The sequence below is a fragment of the Myotis nattereri genome, assembly GCF_964212035.1.
Source record: "Myotis nattereri genome assembly, chromosome: X".
NCBI lineage: Eukaryota > Metazoa > Chordata > Mammalia > Chiroptera > Vespertilionidae > Myotis > Myotis nattereri.
Genome location: NC_138078.1, coordinates 123,655,294 through 123,675,235, shown reverse-complemented (window position 1 = coordinate 123,675,235; position 19,942 = coordinate 123,655,294). Strand labels below are relative to the sequence as shown.

The 19,942-nt window shown below is 40.2% G+C and overlaps 1 long non-coding RNA gene across 1 annotated transcript in view; it reads right to left on the bottom strand.

The window, feature by feature from the left end:
• Positions 1 to 4,700: 4,700 nt before the first annotated feature.
• LOC308536163 overlaps positions 4,701 to 19,942 on the bottom strand; it is a 66,390-nt gene continuing 51,148 nt past the window's right edge. The window contains exon 5 of the long non-coding RNA XR_013997330.1: positions 4,701 to 5,095. This is a non-coding gene — a long non-coding RNA (uncharacterized lncRNA). The remainder of the gene's footprint in view (positions 5,096 to 19,942) is intronic.

Below are 19,942 nucleotides of genomic sequence, written 5' to 3'. Positions count from 1 at the left end.
CTGTGCTAGGCACTTTGCACTTGATACCTAGACCCTTGCAACTCAAAGTGGTGACCTGTGGACCAGCAGCATGGAAGCTTATTGACAGTGAAGACTCTCTGGCTTCACCCCAGACCTACTGAATCATGTCAGCAGTTTAACAAGATCTGTATGTGCATTAAAAGTTCTTAAGCACTGACTGACTGGCCCAGAGTAAACACTTAAAATAATCTCCTAACAATCCTTCAACAACACCTCAAGGCAGATATTATCATGCCCAATTTATAGATGAGAAAACCAAAGCTCAGAGATATTATTGGCCATTCTAAGATTTCACTGCTTTTAATAAAGTTAGATTTGTCTGGCTTCCGAGTTTATTATTTAACCACTTATAGCATGCTGTCTCCCAGCTAGGGAGTTCATTTGTGGGGCAACTCAGAAAAGGATATGTAGCATGTGTTTACTCAAAAACAACCAGTCATCTTGATGATCTATAATAATAAAAGCATAATATGCTAATTAGACTGGATGACCTTCCTGACGAAGCCAGGGCTGCGAGGGAAGCCAGGGTCTCCGGTGCCTGCTGGCAGCTGGAGGGAAGCCTGAGTCCCAGGTGACAAAGGGAAGCCTGGTGCCGGCAGCCGGGGGTAGGAAGGCCTACTCTTACGTGAATTTCGTGCATCGGACCTCTAGTAACAACAATAACAGAAAACCAAGTTGCTGTGATGCAAGCAATAACTTGCTCCACTGAAAGATCTTTTCACTTTCAAGAAGTTATTATGGTATCATGTAGATAGCTAAATATTTCAGAGCAGTCAGGAAAACAAACAAACTGGAGCAATTATCAAACTCACTCCCCTTGACAGTGACTGTTGATCCAAATATGAACCAAACTGCAAACCACAGCTCTCCCAGAACAAAAGGTTTTGCTGTAAACCAAAATAACTGGTAAATGCATTAAAAAAAAAAAACAAAAAAAAAACAACACACACAAAAAAACAACCACCCAGTTTCATAGTAAGATAGGCAGGAAGGGCAGGTAGTTGGCTGCTGTTTCACTTTCCAACCAGCCGGGGGGGTCTTAAGTCTACATATATAGTTCTGTGCAAGCGTGAATTGCTTACACTGAGAAGGAAGCCTTAAATGCCTGAGTACTGCTGGGCAATGCAATAGGCCCTTTTGTTTTCTGGGTAGCTTTTTGAAAGGGGTATTACAGGGAAAGAGAAAAATCATAATTCCTGGAGCATGCTCCACTTTAGCAGGAACTCATTAGATTTTAGGAACCTCTCCCCTCTAATCCTGGGAGATTAGGCCATTTCCTTCTCTCTGCTGCCCTAATGACTTTAGGGACCTGCATTACTGGATCAGCATGGCAATGAGCTGATTTGATGATTAATTAGACTCTAGCAGGAACCTGATGAAGTTCTCAACTCAAAGCCCCGGGGATCCTGTTCAGGGCAATCTGCCCTAACACACAGACACACAAACAGGCCAGGTGAAAAGGCACACAAACTGTCCTGTGATCGACTGTCACAGGGGTTATGATTCACTTTCTACTTACAACCAGATGACCCGGATACAACTTGCTGTTGTGAAACAGTAATCCCGAAAAGTAGTAAACCTACTGGCTAAACAAAGCTAATTGCCTTTATGTGTGAAATCAAACTCCTAGTGTATCATCTCTGCTTTATAAATAGGTATTTGGATCACTTTATTCCACATTTTTTAAAATCCCACATTATAAACGGAATGACCAAAGAAAAATTCTGAGGTGTTCTAAATTACAGCAGCTGGAGAGTAAGAAAGGAACAAGAATAGTTAAGCAGTTAATAGCTGTGGGGCAACTAACAAGAATTGCTCACATTCCTGAATATATGTGGGAGCTTTGAATCAATCTTCTGGCATCTATTAACTGACCACTAGGTGCCATAGCATCCTGCATATGCATGAACTTTCAGGACTGTGGCCTGTAGCCAGTCAATAGTAAATATTTCTCCCTTACAAACTGTGCACTCACCGTAAAGCTGCCTCTGCTTCACCTTTTCTGCCCACCTTATCTGTAGCCAATGTAAATTCTTTCAAAACAACTTACATCGTTCCTTTCCAAAACAAGATATGAAAGAGCCTGCAACTCCAGGTCAAAGGGCATGCTGTCTTTTCCATCTGGCCATGCTGCTGCTGGTTTAGACTTCATGCCCCAGAACCTTCTGGATAGCATATGACTCAATATTAACCTTTTTTTTTAAAACAGACTTTAGTCGTGGAATTTTATTTTTGTTTAACACAGATTTCATAATAGTTTATGGCTAACTTCGCCATCATGCTAAAAAATACAATTAATGCCCTGGCTGGTTTGGCTCACTGGATAGAGCGTCGGCCTGGGGACTGAAGGGTCCCAGGTTCGATTCCTGTCAAGGGCATGTACCTTGGTTGTGGGCACATCCCCAGTAGGGGGTGTGCAGGAGGCAGCTGATCGATGCTTCTCTCTCATCGATGTTTCTAACTCTCTATCCCTCTCTCTTCCTCTCTGTAAAAAATCAATAAAATATATTTAAAAAAATAAAAAATATAATTAATACTAAAAATTGACTCAAAATAGGCCAAAAAAGCCATATACGGCAAAATAGACAACATTTTGAGTTATTTTAAGAATGTTTTTCTAAACATTGAAAAAAATTTTAACCAGGTTTAGTACTGTACTTGAATGTTTTATCACTATATTTTCCTCTGAAACTTTTACAATGACGTTTCTAAGATATATTTCTCTAATCTTTGTAAGGTTAAGAGGGCAGTTATTATTTATACCTCTTTTGCAAATGAAGAAACTGAGGCTCTGAGAGTTGAAGTTACTTGGCATCCACAAGAAGGCTTCTCAGCAAAGAAGGGCAGGGCCAAAATTGGCACCCAGACCATAACCTGTCCTGTCTTCCTTTCGTTTACCACAGGTGGAAGAAAAAGACAGCACACAAGTAGTCACATAATTATCCCCTTAAAAATCCATGGCAGCTGATAACATCTCAGGATTATTAAATCAGTTGGAAATATCTTCACTTTGGAAATTACAAATTCTACTTGGGTTATTTGGCGAGATAAAAGACGTTGAGACATGAGTAGCTGCGTTCATCATGCATATTGAAGGCCTTTGGGTTGTAAGCTGTGATGTGGACCCAGAGCAGTGGCATTTGATGTAGGGCACCTAGCTAGATGCTTTCTCTTTCCCTCCCACACTGCTCCTCATCCTCTCCTCACCTGTGGACCAACAGCATGGCTGTTGCAGGGGAAAGCGATGAATGTTCTAGAAGGCAGGAGCCCCTACTCAGAAAGTAGGAAGCTGGAGCACCATTGCTCTGACTTCAAGAAGGAAGAGAACATTCACTAAACTGTAGTGTCTACTGGCCCAAAGTCAGATATCCGCCGTAGCTCTACCTCTGGGGCTGGCTCTTAAAGGGAACCATTTGTTTGAAGTCATTTCTTCTAAAGGGCACATCCTAAAAGGTCTGAGTGAATTTGTGTTTGTGCTGCTATCCAGTTGAGAGTACAGTGTTCTTTGTGACATGAACAGCAAGTTAAGTTTGTGCAAAGAAGAAAGATTGCAGAACAGTCCAGAGAAGAAGAGGATAGGGATTCCAAGTTAATCTGAGACATGGAACCCCCATGGCTTCACTTCTGCTAGCCCTACCTGGCCTTAGCATGACTTTCAGTCAATATTTTATGATGTTATGGGCTCTAGAGGGCCCTGTAGAGCTCTTTCCCACAAGGGAGTCCTAGGAGTTGGACTCCAGGGGATTTGGGCTCCAGTTCAGATTACCTCAAGGAATGATCATTGTAGATATGTAGATAACACACACACAATCAGCCCAGGAAATAAATTCCATATATGAACCACTTACATTTGAAAGGTCCCTGTTGTTGAAGGCAAGACTATTTAATCTACAGTTAAAGAATTTCTGAAGAGTTTTGCTAATTATTGAATAAGTGTATGGAAGCAAACAATGTTCTTGCTCTAAAGTTTTTGTATAAAATACCTTAACACTCCCCAAAAATCAAGGTTCTGGTTTGTGGTGGGGGCTGTATGGACACTTGGAAGAGATATTATAGAGGGAATCTGGGCATGGGACAGGAGATTGGGCTGGAGAATTCACTAATTCAAGCCTGAGATTCTATGAAAACTAGAGGTGCCAATCCTTTCTTAAGCAAATTGTACTCTTTAAAGTACAAAATTATAGAGATGGAGAACAAATTAATGGTTACCAGAGTTCATGGATGGTTGGGGTGGGTGTGATTATAAAGAGGTACACCAGGGTGATTTTTGTGATGATGGAATAGTTTATCTTGATTGTGGTGATGGTTCCACAAATCTATACATGTAATAAAATAGCTATTCACACACATTGTACCTATGTCAATTTTCTGGTCTTTATATGGTACTTTATTTACATACGATGTAATCATTGGGGAAGACTGGGCAACTTCCTATAAATCTATAAGAAGATTTTTTATTTTATTATTTCAAAATAAAAAGTTAAAAACATCTCAAGCACAATCCTGCATTTCTTTTAAGTGCTCTATAAAAGCCTTCCTTTATCTAATTTTTATTTTGAGAAAACCCTACCCCACTCCCCTCCCCACACACATACACACTATAACACCTTGATTCTTGAGAGTTAGAACTATGGACTTAGGAAACATTTTTCTTTTCCATCTTAATTTCTTTTTTTTAAAGAGAGATTTATTGTTGTTCCACTTATTTTTTAATATATTTTATTGAGTTTTTTACAGAGAGGAAGGGAGAGGGATAGAGAGTTAGAAACATCAATGAGAGAGAAACATCAATCAGCTGCCCCTTGCACACTCCCTACTGGGGATGTGCCCATCACCAAGGTACATGCCCTTGACTGGAATCGAACCTGGGACCCTTCAGCCCGCAGGCCGATGCTCTATCCACTGAGCCAAACTGGTTAGGGCTTAATTTCTTCATTGGGGAAAAAAATTCAGAATGCATGTTCCCTTCTTTTCTTTTAATGAACAGATCTGATGTTTCGAATGCAACTATTTGGTTGATAATGCCTTGAGCAGACTGGGAAGATTCTACATCTGACTGAGCCAGCTCTTCTCCCTGTCATGAAAACAAAACAAAACAGAAACATGTTAAATTCCTTTTATGCCTTTGATGTAAATAGAAGCATAAGGATAGGAAGGAGGGAGAGTTGTCTTGTGGTTCTGAAATAAGAGGCACCCAGTCATCACACAAAGCAAAGAGGTTCCTTTCAGCTCAGAGGGAGCTGTGCTTCTGGAGTTCAGAACCATGGAGAAATTGACCCAGGAGTTCAGGGACTTGGAAGAATAACAATTCAGCTAGCTTCAGAGAGGGGGCAGTTTGAGTGGAATGTAGAAATGTGAACCAGCTTCTCCTTCCCACCTCCCCAAGTACACCAGAAGAGGAATTGAGAGAGGCTGAGCCCTTCAGTGTGAATAGGTGGTTGTAAGGGCAGGTTATAAAGGGATTTGGAAGAGAGCACTACTGAAGACTGTCAGCTTCCTGACACTATCTCCTAGACCAGGGGTCCTCAAACTACGGCCCGCGGGCCACATGCAAATACAAATATTGTATTTGTTCCCGTTTTGTTTTTTTACTTCAAAATAAGATATGTGCAGTGTGCATAGGACTTTGTTCATAGTGTTTTTTTTAAACTATAGTCCGGCCCTCCAACGGTCTGAGGGACAGTGAACTGGCCCCCTGTTTAAAAAGTTTGAGGACCCCTGTCCTAGAGGCCCCATCTTGGTTTTCAGATTCCAAGTTTCTGGCTGAAACTTATTCAGTACATCTTATCTGGCCCATGAAACCAAGCACTTGACTATAAACTGTCTCATATTATTTTGAGTCACAGAGGCCTAGGTTCAAATCCTAGTCCTACCACCTACTAGCTATGTGATTTGGGGCAAGTTGTCCTAACCTCTCTGCCCTACAGTTTGCTCATCTATTAAGTGGGAGTAATACCTGCTTTACAGGGTTTGTAAAGTTTCTGGCCCCCAGCAGGTGCTTAGCAAATGTAACCCTTCTCTTCATTGATTCTCAGGTGAAGGCCACATTACTCACTAGATTGGAAGTTCCTTGAGAGAGGTTCTTTCTGATCTCTAACCCCCGCCCACCACCACCACAGTAACTAGCATAGGGTTGGGCACACAGCATGTGGTTAATGAGTCCTTGTTGGCGAGGCTAAATAGAGCTTTCCTGGCTACTTCATTGATGTTAATTAAGATCCAGAAATAAGTATAAGGGAACATCAACATTCCATTTCAAAGATATGAAGTTAACATGTTGAATTCTTCCTTGATACATGGTTATTATAAAACTGTCCATGTGATAAGGATTTTTTTTCGTACAAATGTAATTTGTGACAAATATGTAGTCCAAGTAAAATTAGTGGCTTAAGAACCTTGACAAATTGGCTTCTTGATCAGTTTAGCACATGTGGAGGAGTAAAAAAATCAATTATAGACTGATGTGCTTATAAGCACAGAATTCAGAAGGTTATCTATATATATAAAAGCCTAAGTGACCCTTATGACTGGATGACCGGCCAGTAGCTATGACGCACACTGACCACCAGGGGGCAGACACTCAACTCAGGAGCTGCCCCCTGGTGGTCAGAGCATTCCCACAGCCAACCTCCCTTGGCCGGCCAACCTCCCGTGGTCCCTCCCCACAGCCAGCTGGCCCTGATAGGGACTGGGTGAGATGGCCCTGATCATCCCCGAACGCCAGCCAGGCGGAGGGACCCCACCTGTGCATGAATTCATGCATCAGTCCTCTAGTTAAATATAGAAAAATAATCTGAAATTGACCAAGTCACATCTATACTCCAGTCATTGTCTTGAGACCATACTTCAGTCTACAGTCATTTGTGTGATCCAGTGAAAAGAGTAATGGATCCGGAAATGAAGAACAGAGCTATGGTCCCAGATTTAGTCATCCATTCACTCATTCAGCCAACAAATATTTACTGAGCGCCTACCATGGGGCCAGGCTCTATGCTTCACAGACATGGCTCAGCTCTGCATGGAATTTCCTATCAGTAGCTGTGATCTATGGGAAGTCACTTCATCTCACTGGGTCTCATGCTCCCCGTCTATCAAATGGTGACAAATCTATTTATATAATAATTATGAGAATTCTATGAAGAATGCAGGGGCCAGAGCCTTACAGACTGTGGATTGTTCTCTATTATTGTCTTCTATGTAATGGTTACATGAATAACTTGTGATCATTTGAAAATTATGTCCAAAGTCTATTTCAAGGGGGCTGAGCATGTTCTGTCTGCTCAGTTTCCTTCCTTACATGTTGGCAGTGCCAACCAAGACCAGAGTGAGCAGAAGGGACAGAGGGCCCTATTATATTGGGCTTGTGCACTATATCAAAATGGCACTCCACTTTGTGTTCTCAAATGGATTGGATTTCAGACATGGTTCCTGTTACATTGGCTCCCATTCAAGTTCTAGCCCTGGGCACCTGTGAATGTGACCTTATTTGTAAATGGGTTAAGATGAGGTCTTTAAGGTGGGCCCTAAACCAATATGGCTGATGTCCTTATAAGGGAAATTTGGATATAGACACATATATAGAGAGAACACACAAAGACACAGAGGGAAGAAGACCATGTGAAGATGAAGGCCACGTTTGAAGTTATGCAACCACAAGCTAAGAATGCCAGGGGCTACCAGAAGTTGGAAGAGGCAAGGAAGGATCCTTTCCTGGAGGCTTCTGAGGGAGCATGGCCTTGCCACACCTTGATTTCAAATTACTAGCTTTTGGAACTGTGAGAGAATAAATTTCAGCCACCCAGTTGGTGGTCATTTGTTACAGCAGCCCTAGGAAAGTTATATAGTCCCCAAAAGAAATAGCTCCACAACATACTTCTTTCTGCCCTCCATGTAGTCACGGTGCCCTAATTTTCTGTATGTGAATCCACATAAAAAATGATGCCTTCATCCTGGTGCTTAAAAATGTGGGTCTCGCCGAAACTGGTTTGGCTCAGTGGATAGAGTGTCGGCCTGCGGACTGAAAGGTCCTAGGTTCGATTCCGGTCAAGGGCATGTACCTGGATTGCAGGCACATCCCCAGTGGGAGATGTGCAAGAGGCAGCTGATCGATGTTTCTCTCTCATTGATGTTTCTAACTCTCTATCTCTCTCCCTTCCTCTCTGTGAAAAATCAATAAAATATATTTGAAAAAAAAAATGTGGGTCTCCAGAATGGCCAATAAAGCTTGTGTGGAATACTGAATTCCATTTTATGTTGTTCAAATAAATCAAAATGGAAGGCAAGAGTACCCTCCCACCCATTTACCACCTCTGTCTCAAGTTTGATGGAAAATAGTAAGAGAAGGCAGTCATGGGATCTACAGAGCAAACAGTTATTTTGGGAAAGTCATGTAGTCCATTTTGTGCCATGATAAAGGCCAGCGGGGCTTGCAGGAGAACCAACCTCATCCAAGGTGTTCAAACACTGCAAAGTATCATTGTGTTTTAGAGCCAAGCTGCTAGCTTGTCTCCTAGACTCCACTCTTGCAGCCAACCAGAGGCTGCTGTCCTAGTGAAGGAGATGTCCCTTCTGTAGGACAAATGAACGAATCATATTAATCAATGCATATGTATTATTTTGAAATTTTACTATTTGGCAACCACCATAGTAATTGATTCAGGCAAGTGTCATAAATGGATCCTAAAACGAGTGAAAGTTTGATGGGGAACATAATATTTATGTACTCTCAAAGTATCTTCTCATATATTAGTTATTAAGTACAAAGTGAAAAAAAGTATCTTTATAGTGGAAAGACCTGGCAGATATCATCTTAACCAAGTAATCAAAGTTAACACCACCCACAATCATGTACCTTTTTATGTTTTACTCCTGTCATAAATGCATAACTTCTCATTATGAGGGCATATCAAGCAAACCCAAATTAAGGGATGTTCTACAAAATAGCTGGCATGTACTCTTCTAAAGTATTGATGTAATGAAAGGCAAAGAAAGGTTGAAGACTGTACCAGATTTAAGGAGACTTCAGAGAATTAAGAGACATGACAACTAAATTCAATGTGTGATCCTAGAATGGACCATGGACCAGAAAAATAAAATAGCAGTGAAGGACATTCTTGGGACAATTAACAAAATTTGAATATGATCTGTATATTATATAATAGTGTACAGCATCAATGTTATATTTCCTGAATTTGCTAACTTTACTATGTATATATAACAGAATGTCCTTGTTCTTGGAAACACATTGAAGGGCAAGGGGAAATAAAGTCTGCAACTTACTCTCAACTGTTTCAGAAAAAAGTGTGTGTGTGTAGAGGGAGGGAGGGGAGAGAGAGAGAGAGAGAAAGAGAGAGAGAGAGAGAGAGAGAGAGAGAGAGAGAGGGGTAATAAGATGCTAGCAACATGAATCTATGTGAAAGTTCTTTTTGCCATTTTTATATACAATTTTCTGAAAGTTGAAAGTATTTGAAATTTTTAAAAATTAAATATTTTGAGCATTTAACTATGTGCTCGATGCCATGTAAGCATGTGATATTCATAGAAGACAGGGTCTCTGTCCTTAATACAGGAGTTCACAACCTGGGGTGCACTGGACAAGTAAAGAGACATCAGCACCCGGATTGGTAAATATAAGTAACTTGGACAAGGGCATGACCTCCATATTAGTTAGGATTGCCAATAATAGACTGTGAGGTAGGAAGAGAATGTGAAGTGATCATAAGAAACTAACGAAGTGATTTTTCAAGAACAGGATGAGCTTTACCAGCAATAAGGATAAGGTAGTATCCAATTAACACAACAGGATGGGGAGAGATTGTTGTTAATAGGAAAAATCCTGAGAACAGTACTAGGTCCCATAATAAAGGGAAATCAGTGAGGCAGTGCTGCTGTTTGAGAAGTTGATTGGGGAATGGGAATTTCCACTCAATTATGAGATACAAGAGCCAGGATAAGAAAGTACATTCATGTTCTAGCAAAGGCCTTGGTGGGAGGTAACATTTTATCTTTTATTTGAAAACTTTCATATTATGGAAAATTTACAAAAATAATGAGAACAGCACTAGCTTAAACTGTGTGAAATTGCCAAAATGTGACAATTTTTTAGTTAAAAATGGCAATTTCATATTTCAAATGAAAATGAAGCCTATATCCCATCACTCTCCTTCAGCAATTATTGACACATGGTCCATTTCATTTAATCCCAAGACCCACCCATTATTCTGGCAAACCTGAGTTATTTGAAGTAAATCATGATGGGAGTTTTAGTTACTTTATTTTCTCAGTAAAGTATTCAAATGACTGAAAATTCAAAAGGCACATCACATTGTGCACCTTTACTATATATAAATTTTGTCAATTTACACTTCAATAAAGTTGGAAAAAGGTACAAAACAAAAGGACAAGTGAAAAGTCCCCTTCCAAACCCTGTCACCTAGCCAACAGCTCTCCCTCATTGGAGGCAATTAATATTAAGTTTTTTTTTATGTATCCTTTCAAAGATGTTTTATGCATATGTTAGCAAAGAGATTGCAAACTACTCACAGTGATCTACACCTTGCTTCTTTCACTTAGCAAAATATTTTGGAAATCATTCTATATCAAAACATAAAGAGCTTCCTCCTTTTTTCAGGTTACCTAGCATTTCATTTTTTGAGTCATACTTTAATAAAATCACTGTTGATGAACTTTTAGGCTGTTTCCAATCTGTTGCCATTACAGACAGTGCTGCAATAACTTACCTTACACATTCATCTTGCACAAAAACAAGCAAGTGTATTTGTAACAGAAACTCCTCAAAGAGGAATCGCTATTTGAAAGGGAATGTGCATTTGTAATTTTAATAGATATTGCCAAATTGCCCTCCATCAAGGTAGGAGTTATTTTAATGCTGTCTTTGCCCTTTTATCACCCACAGTTTCCTTGCTACTCTTTTCCACTTACTTCAAGGGTCCCCAGGGGACCACTGCAATATACAAACTCAGAAGCACTCATCCCTCTGACGTCAGCCTCCTAGGTATCCTTCTACTACTCTCTGGCCCCCACAGCCACCAGCCTGTTTTTCCTCCCCTCTCTTTTCCCAGAGGTCATGTGTAGCATGCTGGTTTTCTTTCTTCCTTCCAAGTTAGCCTCATGACCAGCCGTTTTACCGTGCTAGTGTTGACCCCTGGACTTACTCTCCCATGACATTCTGTAGCACCTGCTCTGCCAATCCTTGGCCCTGTGAAAACTCCACCATCCATTCTCTCCATCCTTCCCCCTTCCCCTGCTCCCAGGCTGCTAACTTTGCTGGAGAAGATCATGAAACTGGCTACACACAAAGCCAGGACAGCTAGCCTTATCGAGGCCCCAATGGCTGGGAGGCAATACTTTCATACACTCTCAGGGACTGTTGCAAACCCTCCCCCTCTCCTTATATCCCTTGCCCCATCCTCACCCCAACCCCTCAGTGGAGGGTCTAGTTATGGATATCAATGCCAGAACACAGGTCACCTAACAGGAGCTCCCTCAATTCTCCCTTCTTTATCTTGTCCTTCCCTGTTTCTCTGCATTTTTGTTTATGCCTGCTCATCTCCCACCCCTCAGCCTCATGGGAACCAGGGTTGTCTCTTCCACTCGTGACCTTGACAGTAGGCTTTCTTGTCTTCTGCACTTACTCCAGGGACTATCCTCTTTCTCTCTGGGCAAGCTTTCCCCACCCATTAGTTTTTCCTCTCAATGAAAAACATTTTCCCCTGTGCCATTGTTCCATATTACCATCAAACTTTTAAAATTTAGTCATCTTTAAAATTACACAAGTAATTCATACCTGCTGACTTCACTTACTCTTTCCCAGTCAGCCCCAAAATTTAACAGAAAAGTCAGGAAATAATAAGCCAAAAGAAGAAAATAAAACCACCCACAACCCCACATCCAACTGTTAATATTTTGATGTATTCCTTTCCAGTCTTTTTATATGCACATATAAACATTTGCATATCTATATATATTTTTTTCTTACAAAAGTGGATCATAGTATACATCCTGTTTTGTCATAATATATTTTAGACATTTCAACTTTGCTATATGAGTTGTCTAACCCTGGCTATGTAAATTAAGTTCTTCGAGTCCATTTCCTCCTGTGTAAAATGAGGACTATTTTAAGTAACTACCTCACAGGGCTGTTATGAGGATTGAATGAGATAAAAATACATAAAAACACATCACAGTTCCTGACACATAGCAAGTTGAATTAATGTTAGCTATTATGATCTTCCCACGTCAATAAATATAGCTCTACATAATAATTTAATGAGTTCTGTCACTGCTGTATCTAATAGGCGTGACTAAAGCACTGCAGTGACTCACCAACACATATTACTTTGGCACACGAACAAGTTTCTCTGTGGGATAAACTCCTAAAAGCAGAACTGCCACTCCAAAGGCTATGTGCATTTGTAATTTTGATAGATACTGCCATATACCCCCCATCAAGTGGGAGTTACCATGATTTCTCTAACTTATTCTTTAAGCCTGCTTTAAATTTTTCACTGATACAAACCCAAACTATGAAAAACATTCTTACAACTAAATCTTTGCATAGGTCCATGATTATCAGGGCAGAGGAGAGAGTATGAGTAAGTGTTGAGATGGGGGAGCAAATGATGTGCATGGGAAACCACTCGTATCAGTGACACATAGAGAGGAGAATGACAAGAGTGAGGCTGAAAAAGACAATGGGACGAAATTCTGAAGGACTGTGAATGCCTCCATTATTCATTAATTCAGTCACCACATACTTAGAGACCACCTACAACAGACCAGACACTAGTTTAGACACCTTGTTCACTTAGTGAACAAAAAACAGTAAAAGGTTTCTGCCCTGGAGGAGCTTACATTCTAGCAGAGAGACAATAAAAATAACTAAACTATAAAAAATGTTAGAAAGTGATAAGTCCTATAGAATAAAGAAAAAGTAGAGCAGGTTAAAAGGAACTAGGAAGGCTGGGAGTGGGGGATGTTAATAATAATTAATATTAATATTGTACAGTACAATATTAAGTAGAGTGGCTGCTCCATTTTGGAGTTTGAACTTATTCTAGCAATGAGGAATCACTGGAGTAAGCATTCACTTACATCATCACCATCTTTGCCATATCCACATACATCCTGACACCTGATATCTAATGATTTTCTATAAATAAACTTACCATGCCCTATGTTAGATTAAATTTATTTCATTTTTCAAATATATTTTTGTTAATTTCAGAGAGGATGGGAGAGGGAGAAAGGGATAGAAATAAGAATGATGAGAGAGAATCATCGATTAGCTTCCTGCATGCTCCCCACTGGAGCATGTGCCCTGGGCATCTGTCCTGACCGGGAATCAAACTATGACCTCCTGGTTCATAGGTCAATGCTCATCACTAAATTATTTTAAAGGAAGCTTTATAACACCAACATAAATGTAAATTCAGTATTGTATGCAATGAAGGTCCAGAAAGGAAGACTAGAGGGTACCTAGGACTGGCCTCTTTCTTTCAGAAACCAGCTTGTAAATAAGAAAAATAACAGCAAGGCCTTTTCAAGTTATGTGCTTATTATTTCTCAGGTAGCTTAGTGTTTTACATGTAGCTGAAATTTTATCTTAAAAACTCTATGAGGTAGTTACCATTAATTGTCCCCATTTGTTTAGGAGGAACTTGAGCAAGTGATTAACCCTCCACAGCTCCATTATCCTCCCAAATAAATGAGGACAATAATGGGGATACTAGTATAGGAGAGTAGGGTCCATGGCTTCTGCCCACTCCATGTCATTCTTGGAGGACAAGAAGGGGACAGAAGCTCCCAGCTACTTCATCGCCTGACCACTGCCTCCCAAATTCCAATGATTAAGATTAGAACTACAGTACTGCTTTAAAGTAACAGCCCCCCCCCCAGAGTTAAATTTATTGGTCACTTTAATTTTCCTGTGAAATTTAATCAGAATGTTCAAATTTATTTCCGACTTGATAGGATAGAAGTTTAAAAATGCACCTTTGGAGCATCGGTCCTGGCTTCTTTTGGAAAAGGGCAGACATGGGTAGATTACAGTGGGGAGGGGAAGGTTGGCACTTGGGCAGCTAGAGGGAAAGAGGCAGCAGAAAGCAAGGTAGGAAGAAATGAAAGACAAACTGTATCAACTTCAGTTATCTCTAATTCAAGTCCCTTGGGGGAAAGAAGCAAAATAAAGTACAGCAAATAATACATCGCTAGAGAGATAGTGCCTAGGCTCTGTTACTGTGCTTAGTCTCTCAAAGCATACTACTGCTATTCAACTTCCTGAGAAATGTGCTTTGTTTCTTTAAAAAAAAAAAACAAAAAACAAACAAACAAAAAAACACCAAAAAACAAAAATAAGTCATTTTGCCCGGCCATCATGGCACAGTGGTTGAGCATCGACCTATGAACCAGAAGGTCATGGTTCGATTCCTGGTCAGGGCACATGCCTGGGTTGTGGGTTCAATCAGGAGGCAGCCGATCAATGACTGTCTCTCATCATTGATGTTTCTATCTCCTTCTCCCTGTCCGTTCCTTTCTGAAATAAATAGATATATTTTAAAAAGTCATTTTTATTAATAGAAAATAACATGGGACTTTGAACCACTCAACTGAAGACATTTGAACTAGAAATATGTCTTTCCCTGGTTTCAGTTAACACTGAATAATAAGAATTCCACAAAGTCACACAGATGAATCCAGGTTCCCTGAAAGGCTTACAAATAAGAAAAGTTCAATTTAATATAGTAACCCTGGATTGTGAACACCAGTGCTGTCCTTCAATATTTGATTTATAAAGGGAAGATGAGCCCTTGTATAGAGTAAATAATATTTTAAATAGCTTAGAGAAAATTGGAGACTAAAGGAAACTTCTCATGGAAACAAAAAAAATCTAGGAGCAGAAGGAGTTAGCATCTCTGGTGCAGAGCAGGCATTGCCCAATGACCCCACATAGCCCATAAATGTAATGTGTTATGTGGGTACTATGTCATAGAGGAAAACAGTATTGGATCTGTTTGGTGCAGACCATCTGTGATGGGATAGAAATCCTCAAAGGCAAGCCTACTACCCCTGGTTTACACAGTTTAGGAAAGGCGACATCCTTTAGTTGATAGCCTGGTGAAGGCAACACTACATTTTCTAGTACACAAAGCACTTCCTTCTTTTGCCCAACATTTGAGGAGTCCTAGACTCAGACATGCTGGCATTTATGCTGGAGTTACTATTTGGTAAAGTGATATTAGCAAAACTTGTTGCTTGGTAACGTGTTCTACAAAACCTTGGATCTTGGGTATGGCTATACAGACAAAGTACACCCACTGTTTTGTTTCCTTTTGTATTTTTTAAAATTTCTTTCTTGTCATCAGTATCCAAAGGCTGATACCATACGTCACAGCTTTCCAGGTACCCACAGTCTCTAACATCAGGGCACTGGCAAATATGTATGAAATCAGACTCTTTTCCTGCCAGGAAGTGAGGTAGTTTGGGAGGTTACATGCACATAGCTTCTCCTTAACTGAGTATGATTTATCTATGAGTTTATCTTAAAATTAACTAAAAGAAGTGAGAAGTCATATGAAGCTATTCCTAAGAATTTTAGGAGCCTCTGGAGAAAGTCAGGTCAGTTTATTTTCTAAATCAAATAGAATTATCTTTCGAAGGAAGTATGCACTTTGGCTGATCATTTTAAACAGTAACAAATAATTACATTTGACCAAATACCCAAACCCAGGACACATAAAGTCAATTCTTCAAAAACAAATATAATCTGATAAATATTTTTTTTATAAAATAAACATGTTTAAATATATTTCCTCATTCATTGCTTTCTTATCTCAAGCAACATTTAACACAACACATCTTTTTGAAATATAGGATCTCAAATTCAAAACATTGTTTAAATAAACTAGTGTGTGTGAACTACATAAATGAACATGCATTGCTGGTGGGAATATAAAATGGTAAAATCACTTTGGAAAACAGGTTGGCAATTTCTTAAAAAGTTAAACATGCATTCACCTTATAATATAGTAATTTTACTAGCTATTTACTCAAGAGAAATGACAACACACATCCCCACAAAAGCTTAAACACAAATATTCATAACAACTTTATTCATAATAGTCCCCAGTTGGAAACCCAAATGTCCATCAAAAGGCAAAAGAATAAACAAATTGTGCAATATATTACAATAAAATACAATTCAGCAATAAAAACTGATGAACTACAGATATAGGAGGCAACATGGATTGATCTCAAGGACATTCTAATCAAAAACAACAAGACACAAAAGAGTATATATTGTATGATTACATATATATATCCTATATAATAAAACGCTAATATGCAAATCAACCAAACAGCAGAATAATCGACGAACAACTGGTCGCTATGATGTGCACTGACTGCCAGGGGGCAGACACTCAATGCAGGAGCTGCCCTTTGGTGGTCAGTGTGCTCCCACAGGGGGAGTGCCGCTCAGCCAGAAGCTGAGCTCACAGCTGATGAGTGCAGCGGTAGTGACAGGAGCCTCTCCTGCCTCCACTGCAGGCGAGCAGTAAGGAGCTAGGGGTCCCGGACTGCAAGAGCCCCAGACTGTGAGAGGGATGTCTGACTGCTGGCTTAGGCCCAATCCCTGGGGAGGCGGACATCCCCCGAGGGGTCCCGGACTATAAGAGGGTACAGGCTGGGCTGAGGGACCGCCCCTGCCTCACTACACGAATTTCATGCACTGGGCCTCTAGAATTTCTATAAAAGAGAAAGCTAATCTACAGAACTGGTCAAAAGTAGGTTTACAATTGTGAGTACATAAAACACAGAGTTTATTCTTACATCATTATAATCATAACCTGCATGTCTTTTTTCCATACAAACAACTGTAAACCTACTTTTGCTCACCTCTGTATAGTGATAAGGAAAAGGAAATCAGTGTAACCTGGAGCCAGCAGTGGGGATGAACATTAACTACAAAGGGGCAGTGGACATTTTCTGTGGTAATGGAAGTGGTCTATATCATTTTTTAAATATCCTCATCTGCCCTAGCTGGTTTGGCTTAGTGCAGTGGTCGGCAAACTGTGGCTCGCGAGCCACATGTGGCTCTTTGTCCCCTTGAGTGTGGTTCTTCCTAAGCCTTAGGAGTACCCTAAGTAAGTTAATAACAATATACCTACCTATATAGTTTAAGTTTAAAAAATTTGGCTCTCAAAAGAAATTTCAATCGTTGTACTGATGATATTTGGCTCTGTTGACTAATGAGTTTGCCGACCACTGGCTTAGTGAATAGAGCATTACCCTGTGGACCAAAGGGGCCTGGGTTTGATTCCGGTCAAGGGCACTTACCTTGGTTGCAGGCTTCTCCCCGGCCCGGGTCCTGGTAGGGGTGTATGCTGGAGGCAACCAATTGATGTGTTTCTCTCACATTGATTTTTCTCGGTCTTTCCTGCTCTGTCCCAGTCTCTCTAAAAGATCAATGGAAAAATATCCTCAGGTAAGGATTAACCAAAAAAAAAATCTATATCTATATCTATATCTATATCTATATCTATATCTATATTATATCTTAATAAAGTTGATTTTTAAAATAGCATAAATGTAAAACTCTTCAAAAGTTGAAGATTCAGTCCTAGCTGGTTTGGCTCAGTGGATAGAGTGTCAGCCTGTGGACTGAAGGGTCCTGGGTTCAATTCCTGTCAAGGGCACATGCCCAAGTTGTGGGCTCGATCCCCAGTGTGGGGTGTGCAGGAGGCAGCCCATCAGTTACTCTCTCTCATTATTGATGTTTCTATCTCTCTCCCTTCCTCTCTGAAATCAATAAAAATATATATATTTTTTAAAATTGAAGATTTAAAGTTATTTTTGCTTAGCAAGTATATGAAGCATTCTATGTAAACTGTGTACCAAGATGCAGTCCCTCCAATCAGAAAACTACTCTCTTGAAAAAAACTAAGCAGACAGGCATATATGCCTGGTGGAAGGAATTGGGTTTGATGCTATATGGAGCTGGAATATACAGTTTACCAGGCTCTTTTATTTTTATTTTTAAAATGTTTTTATTGATTTCAGAGATGGAGAGAGATAGAAACATCACTTATGAGAATCATTGATTGTCTGCCTCCAGCATGGCCTCTACTGGGGATGGAGACTGCAACCCGGGCATGTGCCCTGACCAGGAATCGAACCGTGACCTCCTTGGTTCATAGATCGATGCTCAACCACTGAGCCACACCAGTTGGGCACCAGGCTCTTTTAAATAGTGCCTACCATGTTTGAGGAATGACAAAAGGAATTAAAGGCAAATGATTCATTAGGCTGGAAAGAAGACCAATGTATATGCTTGGTTGATCAGAACTGTGATCAGATCAAGGACAAGAAATGTATTCTACATCACCAGTCACTGTCATCTTGTGAAGCGCCTTGCAATAGGGAGGCCAATCAATCTGGAGGCAGCTCGACTGTCTAAAACATGGTACCAATAACTGGAACAAAAAGTAGAAAATCTTAAAGGACAACTTCAGATTCCTTGGCCAGACTGCAGGGACTCCCTTGCCATCCCTATCAGAATGGAAGCTCTCTCATTCTCTTTTACGTGTTTGGTACAAAGTTCTGCTAAAGTTTTATTTTATTGATTGATTAAGGTATTACATATATGTACTTATGTCCCCATTGCCCCCAACCCCCCAACTCATGCCCTCACCCCCCTGTTATCTGTGTCCATTGGTTAGGCTCATATGCAGATGAGTGGTTTCAACACTGTGGTACATCTACACAATGGAATACTATGCTGTGGTAAAAAAAGAAGGAATTCTTACCATTTGCAACAGCATGGATGGAACTGGAGAGCATTATGCTAAGGGTTTCTGTTTTGTTTTTTGTTGTGTTTTTTTGTTAATCTTCACCCGAGGATATTTTTCCAATGATCTTTTAGAGAGGATGGAAGAGAAAGGGGAAGACAGAGAGAAACATTGATGTGAAAGCAACACATTGATTGGTTGCCTCCTGCATGAGTCCCAACCAGGGCCCAGGCCAGGGAGGAGCCTGTAACCGAGGTACGTGCCCTTGACTGGAATTGAACCTGGGACTCTTTGGTCCACAGGCCGATTCTCTATCCACTGAGCCAAACTGGCTAGGGCTCTACTAAGGTTTTAATAAATGCAATAAATGCAGGAGATAAGGAATTGATGTGGAATATTTTATTCATCTATATAGCTTTAGAAATTAAAAGATGAGGGAAATATATAATTGAGTCTATCTCATATATAATCTTAGGCTAGAATTCAGAGTATAGGCACACTGAAGTGGGAAATATTCTGAAATTACTCTTCTAATCAGAGGAATCTGATTAAATCACAATTTTTTTTTTTTTAATTTTTTTATTGCTTAAGGTATTACAAAGGGTATTACATATGTGTCCATTTTATCCCCCCGCCCTAGACAGTCCCCCAGCCTCCCCTATCCCCCAGTGTCTTATGTCCATTGGTTATGCTTATACGCATGCATACAAGTCCTTTAGTTGATCTCTTACCCCCCTCCCTCCTGCCCCCCAACCCTCCCCGGCCTTCCCACTGCAGTTTGACAATCTGTTTGAGGCAGCTCTGCCTCTGAATCTATTATTGTTCAAAAGTTTATAATGGTCTCTATTATCCATGAATGAGTGAGATCATGTGGTATTTTTCCTTCATTGACTGGCTTATTTCACTTAGCATAATGCTCTCCAGTTCCATCCATGACGTTGCAAATGGTAAGAGTTCCTTCCTTTTTACAGCAGCATAGTATTCCATCGTGTAGATGTACCACAGTTTTCTAATCCATTCATCTACTGATGGGCACTTAGGCTGTTTCCAGATCTTAGCTATGGTGAATTGTGCTGCTATGAACATAGGGGTGCATATATCTTTTCTGATTGGTG